This window comes from Eublepharis macularius, chromosome 8 (assembly GCF_028583425.1).
Source record: "Eublepharis macularius isolate TG4126 chromosome 8, MPM_Emac_v1.0, whole genome shotgun sequence".
Lineage (NCBI taxonomy): Eukaryota > Metazoa > Chordata > Lepidosauria > Squamata > Eublepharidae > Eublepharis > Eublepharis macularius.
Genome location: NC_072797.1, coordinates 94,125,098 through 94,141,145, shown reverse-complemented (window position 1 = coordinate 94,141,145; position 16,048 = coordinate 94,125,098).

Below are 16,048 nucleotides of genomic sequence, written 5' to 3'. Positions count from 1 at the left end.
AGTAAAGGGGGGAAAAAGGAGGATGTTTTTCTGCCAGCACTGTTTATTAGGCGGGGTTCGAACGAGAAGTCCCAGGGGCACTAAGCGAGCCTTCCAGCTTGTTGCTCTGGGGAACTCCTATGCGGAGGCTTCTTCCTAAATCTTGTATATTTCAGGGGGGACGTCTTTACGTCGAGCAAGGGTCGGCTGTACGTTAGGCGGGATTATGCAAACTCGCCCCAGGGGTCCCTGGGTGCCTAGACTATGTGGCCTCCAGGTGCCCCTTGCTCGGTGGCGGGCTGCTTTTATTTTGCGGGCTGAGAGCTATCGGTCCGGCTCGGCCTGGCCTTGCCGCTTTAAAAGGAAAAAAAAACTAGAGAGCGGTTTCCAGCAACTATAAGGGTTGCTGCTAAAGGAGACCTTCGTGTTATTTTTCTAAGATGATTTTTAAGTAGATGAGGTTAGGGTTGAAGGTATGTTTTATGATGGTTTGCTTTTGCTTTGCCTTTTTCCCTCTGCTTTTTTGCAGGACCTCATGTATGTATTTCAGCGGACCATATTTTTTCCTAGGATCAATTTTTGGAGGGACTCCCTCGGGAGGCCCCATTTTCATGTTAAAAGAAAGAAACACACAAAGCAAAAGCACACGGGTGTGGGGTACTTTCGGGTTGCCCTCACTTGGAAGGCCTGGCATGGCTTCATTATAACTTCAATATGTCTCCCCCCCTTCTTTTCCCTTGTACGGTACGGGCAAGGGAAAAGATTACGTGGGGCGGGCGGCTGCTGGCGGAAAGGGCCGAAGTGGAGCCGAAGGTGCTCGGCAGCGTTTATCGAAAAGCGGCGGAGGCGGCCGAGATCTGCCGGCGCCACTGGGTCTGGGTTATTCGGGGGTCATCTTGGCGTGGGGGATCCTGGCTATGTAAATGAGGCACGCTGCCCCTTGTGCGTGGCGAACGCACCCCAATAACATATTCCAGAGGGCACATATTTACAGAATACTGGCGGGTCTTTTACCTTTGCACTAAAGCGTACTAGATGGTGGCGCCGTATAGCAACTCACCATGACGAGTATGAGCATTAGTAAAAGAGGGGGTTGACGGGCTGGACGGGGGTTTCCTTCAGGGGAGGCACGGCCCTCAAAGCCAAAGCCGGCCATCATGCGAAAGCGTGGGTCTGGCAGGTGAGACCCCGAATCTACGTAGATGCGGGATCTTCACTAGCACGGCGGGTGAAATGTTTTCAAATACAGAGATCACCTTTATTGGTGTGTCTCCAATATTGGAAATGCATTCACTTCTGGGCTATAGCCTTCCCAACACTTGCCACAAGGCAACTTTCTTTTGCCTGTGCAATTTTTTTCCGAACATGCGGCTTAAAATCCAATTAAGAATCACTTTCGGTGGTGGTCCTATTTGGCTTTGGTTGCCGTGTTTCCCCCAAGGGTCCCAACTGTGGGGCCCGCCTAATGAAGTTAAAGAATAGAACTGAAAAGAAATAGCAAAAACACTAAATGATTATAGGAAGCTAAGTTGGCTTTTTACATCTAAACTCAAAATGGAATTGGGCTTCAGGTTCACACACACATAAAGTTAAGACTGCACAACGAAAAGGGACGGGGGCTGCGGGGACTTGAACTCAAGTCTCCTTAAGGTGGCTTTTCCACTCCTGGTTCCAATCCCTTCCAAATTCTGACAGGGAACCAGTGATTACATTTATTTGGGCTTACTTCAGCCTGGGAGAGGACAAAAGGAAGAACTGGGAGGAGGTCAGAATTCTGGTCTGGCCAGTTTTTCCATTTCAATGAGGGGTGGGGGTGCAGCGCTGAGTGGAAACAGTCTGTTTTAGACGCTGCTAGCAACTGGGATTCTTTCTGGAGTCTGCTCACTTGCATTATTACATTCCTGACTGCACTTACTGCTGGAGGCTCTACCTTTTCATTAAGTTTTGGGCTTGAGCCTTTTAAAATGAGGAAACAGCTGCACACATGTCTCTGAATTAGCTCAAGCACTACTAAACCACACAGGCCCAACATGAGGTTTTCTTCAGGGGTGTTAGTCAGGGAAGGCTGAGAGAAAGCTATTTGGTGTGTAGTTGCAAGCACTGGATTCTCAAAGCAATTTAATTCTTTTAAAGGAACTGCATTTTTACTTTTGTTTACCTGTTCTTCAGGATCATTGCAAGAGGGCACAGTCACGGTGGGCTGTGTATAGCTTGGCTGGGGGCAGTCTATGGGAGCCAAGACAATTTCCTGGGGAATTACTTTTAAACTCTGCACATGCTCAGAGGCTAAAGTGAATTCTGGCTTCTTGGGCATGGGGGCTGAGGCAGAAATTGGAGGCAAAGGTGACTGACTACCTGTTTCACTGCCTTTGGCGGGGCAGGGTGCTGATTCAATCACTGATTGTTCCTTTAAAGTCTTTAATCTGGCCTCAGTGAGTCTCTGGGATTCCAGGAGATTTTGCATCAGGGTTTTTAAAGTGGCAGTTTCATTATTCTGGATCTCCAGCAAAGTCTGCATGTTAAGGAATTTATTGTGGAGCTGCTCTTTCTCTATTGTGCAAGCTTTTAATTTTTCTTTTAATTCCTCATTCTCTTTATTAAGATCATTTATTTTTAAATTCTGTTCCCTATTTACACTTATGAGCTCCTGAATTTTATTTTGCATCTCTGCCAGGTTTCTTTCAGAGGTGTCTGGCAAAGTTGGTGCTGGGTTCTGGGTTCGAATCACCCTTTGGAATCTTTCCTTCTCTCTTTTAAGTTTCCAGCTATTTTTAGTTCCCGGAGGTCGAAGGCTAGCCTCAACCTTTGGTCTTCTCCCATGGACAGTTAAGTGGGGAGAATAATGTGTGACCCCCGGGCATCCCTATTGGAAAAAGGGGTTCCCAGCTGGTGGCGGCTCTCCTAGGTCAGAGGGCTCCTCACGGTCCTTTGGCTGCGGTCTCCAGGAGTCAGCCTGACTTGGGGGAGGGTAGACCTGGTGATTGTAGGGGTGAGGTGCCCGAGGGGGCGGGGGTGCTGAGGGCAGTGCAGGTCTCCAGGGCTCAGAGGGTCCCTGTGGGGAGGAAGGGTAGCGACTGGGGGTGGGCGCAAAGGTTACTCCTGGATGAGAGTCCCTTTGGCTGCGGCCCTGAGTGAAGCTACCGCTTCTCCCACGCAAGATTCCACCTCTAGGCTCCGAGTACGAGCTATGCCCTTGGGGCCGATATTGGGAGTGGAAAAGCCATGGTTGGCATACGTGACTGTGTTGATGGGCTCACTCTCTTTCCTATGGGAGGCCGGGGATTTCACATGGCGGATGGCGCCGGTTTCCCGCAACAGGCCAGCAATGCTCCTGATGCGAGCTTCCAGGTCTCCCCATGAGATGCTCCCGGGTTCTACTCCTGCCAGGGCTAGGCAGGTAGTACTGTTGATCCCATCTATGACTGCCCTTCTGAATTCTAGCTCATCGAAGTCGGGTACATTGCTGGCATCTAGGTCCACTTCGTCTGCTAGCTCAGCAAGAAGCTGCTTCCTAGCTAAGTATGCCTCTGGGTCCTCTCCGGGCTTTTGGGACTCTGCAATGTACAGGGCCTTTAAGCTCTTGGTGGGCCATAGGAATGCGCACAATTCTTTAATGGCTCCATACTGGCTGCGGGTGGCTAGCCTTCGGTTGGACACGTAAGCATTAAGGGCTGTGACTATTTCGGGGCTGGCGCAGTGGCGGGCCAGTTGGGCCACATCGGAACCACTAGCGGAGGGCTGGGAGGTGGTCACATGGGTGAACCACTGGATAGCCGTGTCTCAGTTTAGGGGCCCCATGCGATCTGCTATGGCTTGGAGCTCATCAGGCCTCCAATTGCGGGTTTCTTTAACTACTCGGTCTGTCTTCCTGCCATCCTCGTCTGTGGAGACAATTTCTTTGGTAGCTATCGGATGGAGGGGCTGTGGAGCTTCCTCGGGCTGGGACGAAGGGGGTGACCAGCTGTCGGTACTACCTTCGGGGAGGGCCAAGAGGGCTGAGGGGTGCACGGCGGAAATTACGGCCTGCTGCATCCCCAGGTGCTGTTTTAGGGCCTCTAGCTCCCTCTTACAAGCGGAGTGGTCTGCTGCGGCTATCTTTGCAACTTTCTGCTCTGCCATGAACTGGGCAGCATGGGTTAATTTGGCAATTTTCTCCTGTCCTTCAATTACTGCATGCTCAGCCATATCGGCACGAGCGGTGGCTACTTCAGCCTTGTGCTGGGCGTCTTGGAGGGCAGTGGTTAGTCCCTGCTTCTCCAGCATGAAGTTAACGCGTTCTGAACGCCACTCGGCTGCCTTTTCCTCATGTTCCTTCTTTTCTTTCCTTAGCTTTTCTATCTCCTGTTCCTGTTCTTCCTGAGCTACCTGTAGCTTATTAATTAGGGACACGCTGTCCTGTAGGGCGGTGAAAAGTGCCCAAGCTCCGTATCTATCTTTCTTACTGGACCTGGGTTTCTCCTTTTCACAAAAATCCTGGAAGGCGCTTCTGACTATCTGGAGCGGGTCGGGTCCCTTGAAGGAACCGGCTTCCCAGGGGCAATCTCCCTTCTTAACTAGCCACTTCTCCAGGCGGGGCACGGTGGGGGCTGCCCGGTACATTCTACTTTCGTTTAAGGCTGATCTCGGGGGAGGTTAAAGAGTGGATCAGCGACAACCAGGGGTGGGGCGATTAAAGCTGCTCAAGGGTTTTAACAACTTCTTCCTCTCTATGTTCCTTTTGGGAGGTTTATCCTTCCCTCAGGTCCTCAAGGGTTTTTACCAGGGGGTTTTAAGGTTCTACTTTTAGGTTCACAAGGGTATTTTTAAGGGTCCTACACTCGGTTCTTCTCCTCTGGGGGAGAGGGGAAAATTCCTATTCCCGTTTCAAGCTTGCCTACAAGCCACGGGACCAGGAAAAGTTTACTGGCTCAGAGGGTGCTCCCAAGCTCTCTAAGCCCAAGAACAAAAATGCTCAGTGCTTCCAAGCCTCTGCCTAGAAGCTAAAGCTCAGGGGTCTCCCAAGCCTCTACTTGGAAACCAAAGCTCAGGGGTCTCCCAAGCCTATGCGCTCAGAAAACCAGAAAGTGTTTCCAAGCCTTTGCTCAGAAACTGCAATTAAGGGGTCTCCCAAGCCTCTGCTCAGGCAACCAGAAATGCTCCCAAGCCTCTGCTCAGAAGCCAACAATGCTCTCAAGCTCTCTGCCCAAGAACTAAACTCAAAGTGTCCCCAGGCCTCGTGCTCAGAGACAAACGGTTAAACTGTCTCCAAGCCTAGACCAAAAGACTAAATGCACTCAAGAACTGCCTCTGCAAGTCCCCAAGCAAAAGTGCCCAGGAGTAAAACTACTGTACTCCCAAGCGAGGTGCGCTCAAGAGTTCTAACAACTCCCAAGCAGGGTGCGCCCACGAGTCTGACTTAAAACTCGCAAGCGGAAAGGCGCCCAAGAGTCTACCTTAAAACTCTCAAGCACGGTGCGGCCGGCTGCCGCGGGGCTTCAGGAACCTGGCTTTAGATTCCCAAAGCTAAACTAAACGAACGGACTATCGATCCCTTCACGTTTCCTCCGGAGCGGGGATTGAAGCCTAAGTGCTGGCAGGAACGGGGTTTGGACGGACTTAGGAGAGACGGGGGAGGGCGGAAGAGAGTTTTATATGTGCTGCTTCAGGAAGTATATATATATATGTGTATATATCTAGAGCCTACTTCTGGGATCCCACCCACATAGACGCGTTTAGGCGGCCCGGAAGGTGGCCAGGAACTTCACCAGTTCAGAGGTCCTCACCCACAGTACACCGGTTATAACGGCTGGAGGGCCTCGCGGTGCACCACAAAAGGCAAGTAGTCCAAAGCTGGCTGAAGGAGGAAATGGGGGAAAAGCCAACCCACAAGATAGAGATGCTCACTAGAGCCACACACACTCACACTTTTAATTCCCTGAGCTAAATTGCGCTCTTTACACTGAGGTCTGGAAAATTTTCCTCTAAGTCAGTTCGCCGAAGACACGCGTGTCGACTCACGTGTATTCACACGAACTGGGTTATGCCCGCATTCTCCACCAGTAAACTGTTACCAGAACTGCTCTTTATTATAATGGGGAATTAGCTGTAGCAGTCTGTAACTTAAAATTAAGCGCGGATCATAACCTATGTATACGGAGGTCCCGATCCCAGACACTCTAGTGAAAAAGAGGCAGACAACAAATAAGTTCCAAACATGTGTATTTAGTGTGGCGTAAGCCTAACTTGCACAATCATACAAGGAACACATAAGATCTAGGAAAGTACAGAGTAGGAAATACAGAGACGTTCGCATTAGCTGGTTCCCAACGATGATAGGGGGGAATACTCACTTATCCTGGAGCGAAGCAGAGACACAGCAGCGAGGGTGGCCCAATGCCAGCACTGGGACCACAGACGGACAGCAAGGAAGTCTGGATAGGAATGGCCTAAGCACCGAGTGGTCTGAGAGACCAGCTTAAATACCCCAAAACGTACCCTGGGGCTGGTGCTGTATTTGGTGGTTCTCACGGATTAAAACAAAGGTTCTAATGGGCTACTGAATGGCTTGGATGGGCCACTTTGGTAATCAGATTGTGATAAGTGACACCTCAGGAAGAGGGGACAAAAGAGGGAGGGGGAAATCCAAGTGGGCTGAAAGGATGTTCCAGCGGACAGGGCTTGTCCTGATGTCATCAGCTTCTGGAATGCGGAGGTTTCTTTGAGATGCATTCTCTAAGTGCTTGGGATGGTCGGCACTTAGTTCCTTCTCCGGGGCGGCTCCTAAGATATGCAGAGCGGGGCGAGGTGCTCTCGCTGCGGACGTGGTGTGCCCGCTTCGCCGAAATGGCTTCTCAAAGCAGTCTTCTTCCCAGGGTCTTCTGGCTGCCTGAGAACATGGATGCCGGCTGGGCATAGCCGGGGCTGGATAGCAGGCTGCCCGGTAGCGAGGGCAAGCTCGGCGACCGGCCCGCGGGAGGCTCCAGGCGGGAACTGACCAGGGAGCGCCTAGCCAGGCTCGCTGGAGGTTTCCCCGGCAGGCGCCCGGCTGCTAGCAGCGGCTTGGGCCTATATGAGGCAGGCTTCCATGGAGGCAGCGGGAACAACACTTTAAAACACAGTCCAAAGCAGGGAACAGGCACGGTCCGTGGCAGATGGCAATGCAGGCACGGGGCATACTTGTAACACAGTCCAAAGCACACTGGGAAGTCCAGATACAGGTCAGGGCAGGGTTGCCCAGAAAGAGAGTCCTTTTGTGCAGTTATCCAAACATGGAGTCAGTAAACTACACAGTCTATTACAGCAGCAGGGTACTTGACACGCAGGCAGGAAACTGACACGTGTATCAGAACACACACGTGCAAAGCAATCTTTGTGCAGCAGTGAAACAGTAATGCAGGAAACTTTAACACAGTTCATGGCAGGCCTTAAAGCAGGGGAGGGGGCCTACTTGGCAACACACTGTCTGTGGTAATTAGGTCTCACCTCACTCTTGCTCTATGAGAGACATGCTTTCAAAAGGCCTCATCTTAATCTATGGCTTCATTATTACTTCGAGGGCCCAGGCCCGCAAAATGTTCCTCAAGTAATTAGATAGATGCCAATTCCTTTCAAGATAGACTCACCCCCGTGAACACTTTATAACTCTTAAGTCAGTTATTAAACATATGCTCTACCTCCTCCCTCTTGGTTCCGTTTTCCTCCATTCTCACGGAAGGTGCGTTCTTCCCATCCTCAGCCTTTGGATTCAATAAAGAAAATCCATCGATTAAATAACCATTCAGGATCCTCTCCCAGACCTTGCAAGCAAGGCGAACACCATGGAGGTCCTTATCATGGTAAAAGGCAAAAAAGGGAGGAATGCCCCCTGATTGATCTGCAGCTCAAAGAGACATGGGACACAAACTTGCTTTTCCCATGCCTGCCCTCCTACACTGAGCCCAGGCTGAGAGGCCAGATACATGGGCCATTGCATACAAGTAAGCCCCAGCTGGATCCCCCCTCTGCATCTGATGAAGACTCATTGGAGGTCCTCGATCTGTCTGATTTGTCATCCTTGCAGGAAGCTCTTCAGGCCTTGTGAGTTCTGCAGTTCCTCTTCTTGGGGGGTTTTGCCACAGGGCAGGGGGAATGATGGTGGGCATAGGGTTGCCAGCCTTCAGGTGGGACCTGGAGATCTCCTGTAATTGCAACTGGTTTCCACACAGAAATCAGTTCCCATGAAGAAAATAGCTGCTTTGGAGAGTATAGCATCCCATTGAGGTCCCTCCCCTCCCCAAACCCCAGTGGGGGAGGGGGGAGGAAAGGGGTCACCATCTTCCTGTTCCCCATAGCAATGAGGGCGGCAGGTTGGGTGCCTAATTCTATAGCACCAAAAACTGGGTGCTGGTCATATGCCTGAGTCACCATAAGAATTTCTACCTAGGATTCTGCAGTTGCTTCCACAGGAGAGAATGTCCAGGAACAACTACTCAGCTGCACCCCCCTATAGTGCACAAGACAATATGGGCTGGATCCAGCCAGATTTTTTTCAATATTGATTGTTTGTGTCCTTATTACAGCCATCCTATATGGGTTTTGTCCAGGCAGGTCCCATGATCTCCAGTATAGTTTTTTTGGTGGTCAAAAAGGACCTCCTCAGCACAATCACGCACATTTACGTATTTTTTGGTTCCTTCTCTTCCCCTGAGCAAACTCTCAGCCAGACAGCCAGGCATCAGGATAACAAGAAGATTTTAAAAATCATATATTATGAACTCTCATTAATTTTTCAGTTACGATAATGAAACAGATGTTTGGGGGGGGGGTATCTGTTAATATTTCGACACATATCCCTAGAGAATGCGGAAACACTAATGCAATCTCTAAAGTATTAATGACAGTCATTAGTGGAAAATTTAGGGAGGAAATTTTTAGGGTAAGATAATTTCTGACATGCAAAGCAACTTTATTTGATAAATCACTCAGTCATTAAATTCTAAATTGAAAGTCTAAGAGATAATCATCCACCAGCTAACTATAAAAGTCAAAAATTCTAGAGTATTCCATGATCTCCAGCTGTATTTAAGCAGCAAAAGAGTAATGGATAGAAATGCCTCTGCTTGAGACATGAAGTCTGATACTATTAAAAGTAATTTGGTGCACAGATTTATGATTTTGATTAAATATTTCAAAAGAATTCAGACTAGACTACTAAGCCTGTGAAGAAAGACTGAAGTAACAGTTCACGATTCCTTTGTCAATTTTGTTAAATTTCAGGATATGGATAAATTGAAGGGGGAGGCACAACTCCAGAGAAACATGAAAACAACTGGCACAAAATCATCTGACCATATTGTTTGGGGCATATACTGTAGTTTTTCTTCTAAAGGGTAATACATCTGTCTGTGGGTCACTCCAAGCATTTAAACACACACAAGCCAAGCCTTATAGAGAGGTGCTATAATGTGATCTGGCTTTTTGCTTTACATATGTAATGAACCTCACTGTTTATATGTAATGAACCTATGCTGGTTAATGGGGGGAAATGTGTGTATTCTGCTACTATTGTAAATAATGGAACATATCATTCTCATCAATTTATGTCCTCAATATTCTCACAGTTTCTGCCAGACTGATCTGTTTCAAGCCAATTAAACTTGGATGGGCCAAAGTAACCATCATTGCTCTTAGAATGTTTCATTTATTAAAGCTCTGGCTATCAAGTGATTGGCTATGCCATCCTCATATGAGTTGCACCCTACTAAGTCCATTGGTTTAAATGGATTTAGAAGAATATAAGTTGGCTTTGGATGGCAATGTTAATAGGCTTATACCAAGCCCACTTTAGGTAGACTTGGTACACATAATATTTTCAGAAAACCAAGCTTATAGAAAGGGAGAGGACCTACATCTGAGTGGACAAGTATTCCTTTTTTTTTTTAGACTACTCCCAGTCTTGCCCTAACATCTTTTCCCTTGGCCCCTCCTTTCTCTGTCCTCTTCCCATTTTCCCCTTCTCTGTATCTGCTGCTTCATCTGCTCCTCTTGTTCTGGCCTTTCCCTGCCTCCTGCTTCTGCTTTTCCTAGGAGTACCTGATTTCTTTCATTCCTACTCTGCCACACCTTTGCTAGATTACCTTGTTCCTTTATACCTTCTTCCTATGGCACATACCTCTGTCCACTGCCATCTCAGCCCTAGGGTTCTGCCTTTTTCTCATCTTTCTTCTAATCCTATTCGGTAAATTAGGTATTTCAGGTAGTTAAGGGTGGCCAGAAGTTGGACTTAACTGCCCCAGTGATATCACCATCCTGATTGCTGAGGTCTTAAACCAGAAAATTCAAGGGTTTCCCCATATTTATCCCTTTTGTGCAAGAGTTTTGTCCCACAAAAAAGTCAACAATTCTTCAAACACAGGCTTGTTCAGCTTTACAGCACTGCCTACTTCATTTTGTAGAGAAAGAACTTCTAGACAGTTGTACAGCTGTGCAGATAAAATTTTTTTTATAGATAGCTGACTGACCTAGAAACATTGAGTATAGACAAATGTAGATCCACTAATCTGAAAACGTCTAAGTTTGATAAGATCCTGGCAAGTCATCTCTAGATTCATGTGCCGAATCATATATTAAAATATGCTGGACTCTCTGAAGAGTCTCTTTGTCACATCTTGCATTCATTTAGATCACTGTAATTGGACAAAAAAATGAATTCATTTTGTCTCCAGAACTAGTAAAGAGACCTTTGCAAAAGCAACGAAGAGGCCTGAAAATAAGCACGTCAACGCATTGTTTCTCTTCTATTTTCAGAAGGAGAGAAAATTCCTTGAAAACATTGAACTCTTGGAGCCACTTTTCATGATCATTATTTTGTTCTCATACAGTCTGTGATATATCATTTGTAGTGATACAGGAACAGGAAAACACTACAAATGATATATCACAGACTGTCTAGAGAGTCCAATTTATTTATTTTATTTTATTTATTTATGTCATTTATAGTCTGCTTTTCTCACTGAGACTCAAGGCGGATTACACAGTACAAGTTTAGTATAATCAACATTTCTGTACAGTATCAAGTACATTTCTATATAGTGTCAAGGACATTTCCATAAACAATGTCATAGGGTAAATAGATACAGGTTTAAAAAGACATAGCGTTAGCTAGAATCCAATGCAAAGTAAAATAAAATACTGGAACAGAACATAATCACTTCTAGAATTGACATTAGACAACATAAAGCACAGGTAGTACATAGGAGTATATATTTAAAGCAACAGATAATAATGCAGACATTATGGTGGATTTGGAGTGAAGCTCACTATGGACATCAAAGAATAATTAATTACTAAGTTATACTGTCCATCCCCCTTTGTTTGCTAAGCAAAGTGCCTTAGCACCATATAATGTACCAATCTTTTATTAACCTTCTTTAACGTCAATCAATATGACTAATTAATTCAATATGGTTGTGTTTTTCAGTGCTTATACTTCCCAGCTGGTGGAAATGACATGGATATTTCAGTAGAGTTCTTAGTTTATGTAAGTAAATGTGGAAGGTTGAGATGGTATGGAAACATATGCTAAGTGGCCTCTAATTAAGTTATGATGAGCATTGCCCCACCAGACGGAAAGAAGAGTATGATTTGGAAACTAATAGGCCCAAGTGTTGGGAACTAATAGGCCATATTTATTTGGCAACAACATATCACTAAATATATACACAAGGCAAGGGCCTAACTAGCAATACAGGTTAAGCCCTGGGGTCATCCCTGGACAACCAACTTGAAACGTCTGGGCAAGCTCCGCTGCCCCAGGCATGAGCCATCCACGCACAAAGCTGGGACCCAGCCAGGCAGAAAAATGGTTCCCCCTTCCAAGCCTATAGCACCCCAGCCGTAAAGCATGAGGGCCTTACTTGTACAGGGGGAGCCACATGGCAGCCTGCCCAATCAGGTGGCAGCTGTCAAACAATACCAGCGATCTTGACAGACCCCAATTCCACCCAAAATGGGGATGTGCCAAAGGTGCTCACCGGCCGCTCATTTCACCCCAACCTTATCCTGCCAGAAGATGTCTCCACCCCAAGCCAATTACCACAACCTATGCAAGAAGTCCAAGGTAAGCAAAAAAATTCCACTCTCTGCAAGCCAATTTGGAAAAAGGATAAAAATTCCTACCTGGTCCTGAAACGCAGCAACTGGCTAAGCCTGTACTACTATATATACAGGTAGAACTCTACACGTGAAGGGATTTAGAGAGATCTATATAAATACAATTCTGGCAAATACACCAGATAATCAATTTCCACAATCAAGACTAATTAATAAATTCATATTTCAATGTAACCAATCAGAAAATTCATACTCCCATAAAATGGTCATAATCAGTATACAAACAAGTCCATAATCATAAATCAGTATACAAATGGTAAATGAATCATGTACAAGCAGTGTACTCTCTCCCCACTGCTATACATTCAATTAACTCAAAACCCTATTACAAGGGTAACTAGTAAAAGTCCAACAGGAGAACATCCAACCGGTAAGTCTCCAAGATAAATCTCCAAGATTGCTTGTTGTTAATAATACTTTTATACACTTTTTCAGATGATAAAGAAGACACTCTGGACGCCTGGAAGGGCGTCCTTCACCCACCAATCAGGGCCGGCATCTGTAGCCTGTTGTTTCATCCAAAGACCTCTTCTTGGGCGATTATAATTCCAGTTAAAGGCTGTGCATTCTTTGGTGTTGTCTTAATAAACCATAAAGTACATTCACAAAGTCAGAAGACGTCGCTGAGTATAAGGCTGAGTCGCCTTATACGGTCTTGGCTCCACCCCCCCCCCTCCTTAATCCCCAGATAGCCAGGAAGAGAAGGCTGTCAACTTTTCCTCCTAGTAGGAGGCAAAAGCAACCCCCAGCCTTAGCCAGCTACACTGCTGGTCCAGCAGGCCAGATTCTTATTAAAAAGTACTGCAGATGATGTTTTGGTATTTTAACTCCTGCAGCCTCACTGGCTAATGGTTCCTGTTTCATACTACATCTTTAGAGATCAGCACAGTGTCTCAGCAATATTTCTTCTAGCAATAACTAATGTGGGTTAATTTAGCTTGTTCTACTGACAGTCACTGTTGAATTGATAATAGGAGCTAATATTTTTTTAAAGCATGCTTGATGTTGTAGATCATGTAAGCCCCCCCCCCCTTGAATGCTATTTGCTTGTTCTACTCCCATAACTGAGCACATTCATGCTTTGGACATTCTTGCACTATCTCGTGTAGTTTGTTCCAGTAAAAATTGACCATGTGCTCAGCAGCTGAATATTGTCAACTGGAGAATGTCACCAATTTTGTGGGTGCAAAAGCAGCACATACACTGAAGTGCAATTGATTTTAAATAATGTATGATTGTGATGACTCTAGGGTAGACATGGGCACGGACTGCATTATGAACCGAAAAAACCCACGAACCGCCTGATCATCGGTTCGCGATCCGGTGGTTCATGAGGGTCCATGGCCAACGAACCAGTGTTCATTGGAAGCCCAGTTTGTTGCATTTGCCTGCGGTTCGTGAAGCCAGACAGTCAGGCACCATCAATCAATTCCCTTAGAAACAGAGCTGGGGGAATGCCTGAACTCTGTCTGCACTCCTTCTGTTGCCCAGGAAACCCGAATCAAAGCCCAGCTTACCTTGATCGGCAGGTCTTCCTTCCAACCGTGAAGCTGCAAATTGGTTACAATTGGTTACATGAGAGAAGACACCCGGGGGAGGGAGGGGGAAGGGGGTGTTCTGTAGCCATAGGCACTCCAATCTCATCCCTGCAAACCCTGATAGGCAGTTCTGACGGCCAACTCCTTGTACACTGGGTCAACATCAACTGGTGGTGCTAATTGTATTGAGTGAGAGTTTCCTGGGGGTCTCAGATTGGAGAGGGTATAACTTGAATATCCCTATTGCAATCTTGACCAAATTTGGGTGCTAGCTGGAGGAGAGCCTGCTAATCACTCCCTGTGAATATGGGCTCTCTAAGTGTAATGGGGGCCATTCTGATACCCACGAACCGCAAACCGGTTCAGTAATGGGAAATGTTTGTTACAGTTCATTCGTTTGGGTTTGTCGGCGGCACTGAACCACAAACCACAGGTTCGTTAAATTTTTTTGGTTTGTGCCCATGTCTACTCTAGGGTATGTGTAATCTGAACAAGCCAGAACATCATGTCCATGTGCTAACAGTGGCAACTTGGCTAGCTACCACAGCACAAAAACAAAACTATGTGCATTACTGCCCAGTTTGAATTGCAAAAAACCCTCCAGTGCAATCTTTTGGGGTACTCATCTCAAGAAGAAATGAAAATTGTGAACAAGGATTGTTCAATTTTGAAGGGGCAGCAAAAGTCAAATATTTGCATTTCAATATTAATAAGCTGTATTTGTAATATGTCAGACATAATAAGCATAACCATAGTATAAATGCTTCAGCCACAGCTATAATCCTCCTGAATTCACTGGATGTAACCGAATCTAGTCATCTTAAACACGCTTTACCTTGGATATGACCATCATGTAATTACCAAAGATGAATAACCCTAAAAATGTGCACATTCTATGTCTACAATGACTTTCCCCCAGCTCTTGTTTTAGTGATGACATAAAAAATGGGAAGGATGCTAAAGATTGCTATTGAAAATGGCTTCTTGAAAGATCAGAGCGCCAAGTTGTAACACAAATAAACAGACTAGCTGAATACAGGACTTCTTTGAGACCAGCTGTACTAATAAGCAAGCTTGATGTTGTAGATCACCCAAGGTCATTTCTCTCTTTAATGCTGCTAACCTGCTGGAGCTGTCATTTTATTGCTAGATTTTTGTTTGTAATTCTTGCCAGTTTGTTCTGAAATGCCAGATGTTTTGAACAAAGAAATAAACATATGATCTATCAAGGATTATATAGTTTAAGAGTTTCAGTTTTCTCCTCTGGAATTTGTTGGTCATGCCCCCAGTGTAATGATCAATGTTGGATGGCCTAAAATAATTGCAAGGCCAAAGAATAAGTTTTTGGAAATATGCAAAAGGCAGCAAAAATTCAGATGACTGATTAAGCTGATTAATCAATTAAATATTTTCAGTTTATAAAAACGTGTCCCTGGTTAATTTGGCACCATGTTAGGAAGGGTATTTCTGCTTGTTTTCCTCCCTTTCTAAGATGGAGTTTGCTAGGTTTAACCCAATAGGCAGAAATGGGTTGGGCATATTAGGAATTAGTTGTATTTCATTTTTGATAGCAGAGTTACTTAGTCAGAAGCGTTTACCCCAATGTGCATTAATTAATCCTCAGACAAATTGTAGAAAAGTAAAACTTACAGTTATGTTGAGGTAGATTCCATCCATAGCAATGTATTGTAGAAGAAAGAAAAAATCCTAATCTAAAGACTCACTTTGCCCTATTAATAAACCACAGCTTGAGTCTGGCAGCAAGGCTGCATGCAAGTCTGCGGATGAGGCCTTCATAGCAGAAGCTCTGAGAAACACATCCTTCTCCTCTGGAAGACCATGAAGCAAAAAAGAGAAATCTCCCAAGAGACACAGAGACTGAGGAGGAGTTGGGAGGTGTTTCCACCTTAGACAAAGAGAAGCTGCTTACTGAGCAACAAGAGTTACACATACACACAGCATGACCCCCAATGTCCAAGGCATGCTGAGTCGCCTATTCCATCAGGGCAGACAGTAGAATGTGTGTGCATGGCCTTCAGTTCTAAACAGCTTAGGAAGGACTGAGATCTGAAAGACCATCTTCTCCTATATGAATCTGTATCTTCATTACGATTTTCATCTGAGACCCTACTCTAAAAATGTACACATTCAGAGGTTGTGGTGTATTGAATGGACATGCTTGAACACATCCCGAACATCATTCATAAGCAAGGGAGACAATTATGCAATAAGTGGTTTGGATTTGTCTGAATGAATGTGAATCTCTTCATTTTCATAACTATGCTGCTTCCTCACATGTATATAGTGTTTTTCACAACAGCCCCCTAGATCATCCACTGCTGCTCTCAAGTTTAAAAGTCACAGTTAAAAGAAAATAAATGCAGTTTGAATTTTTAAAATTG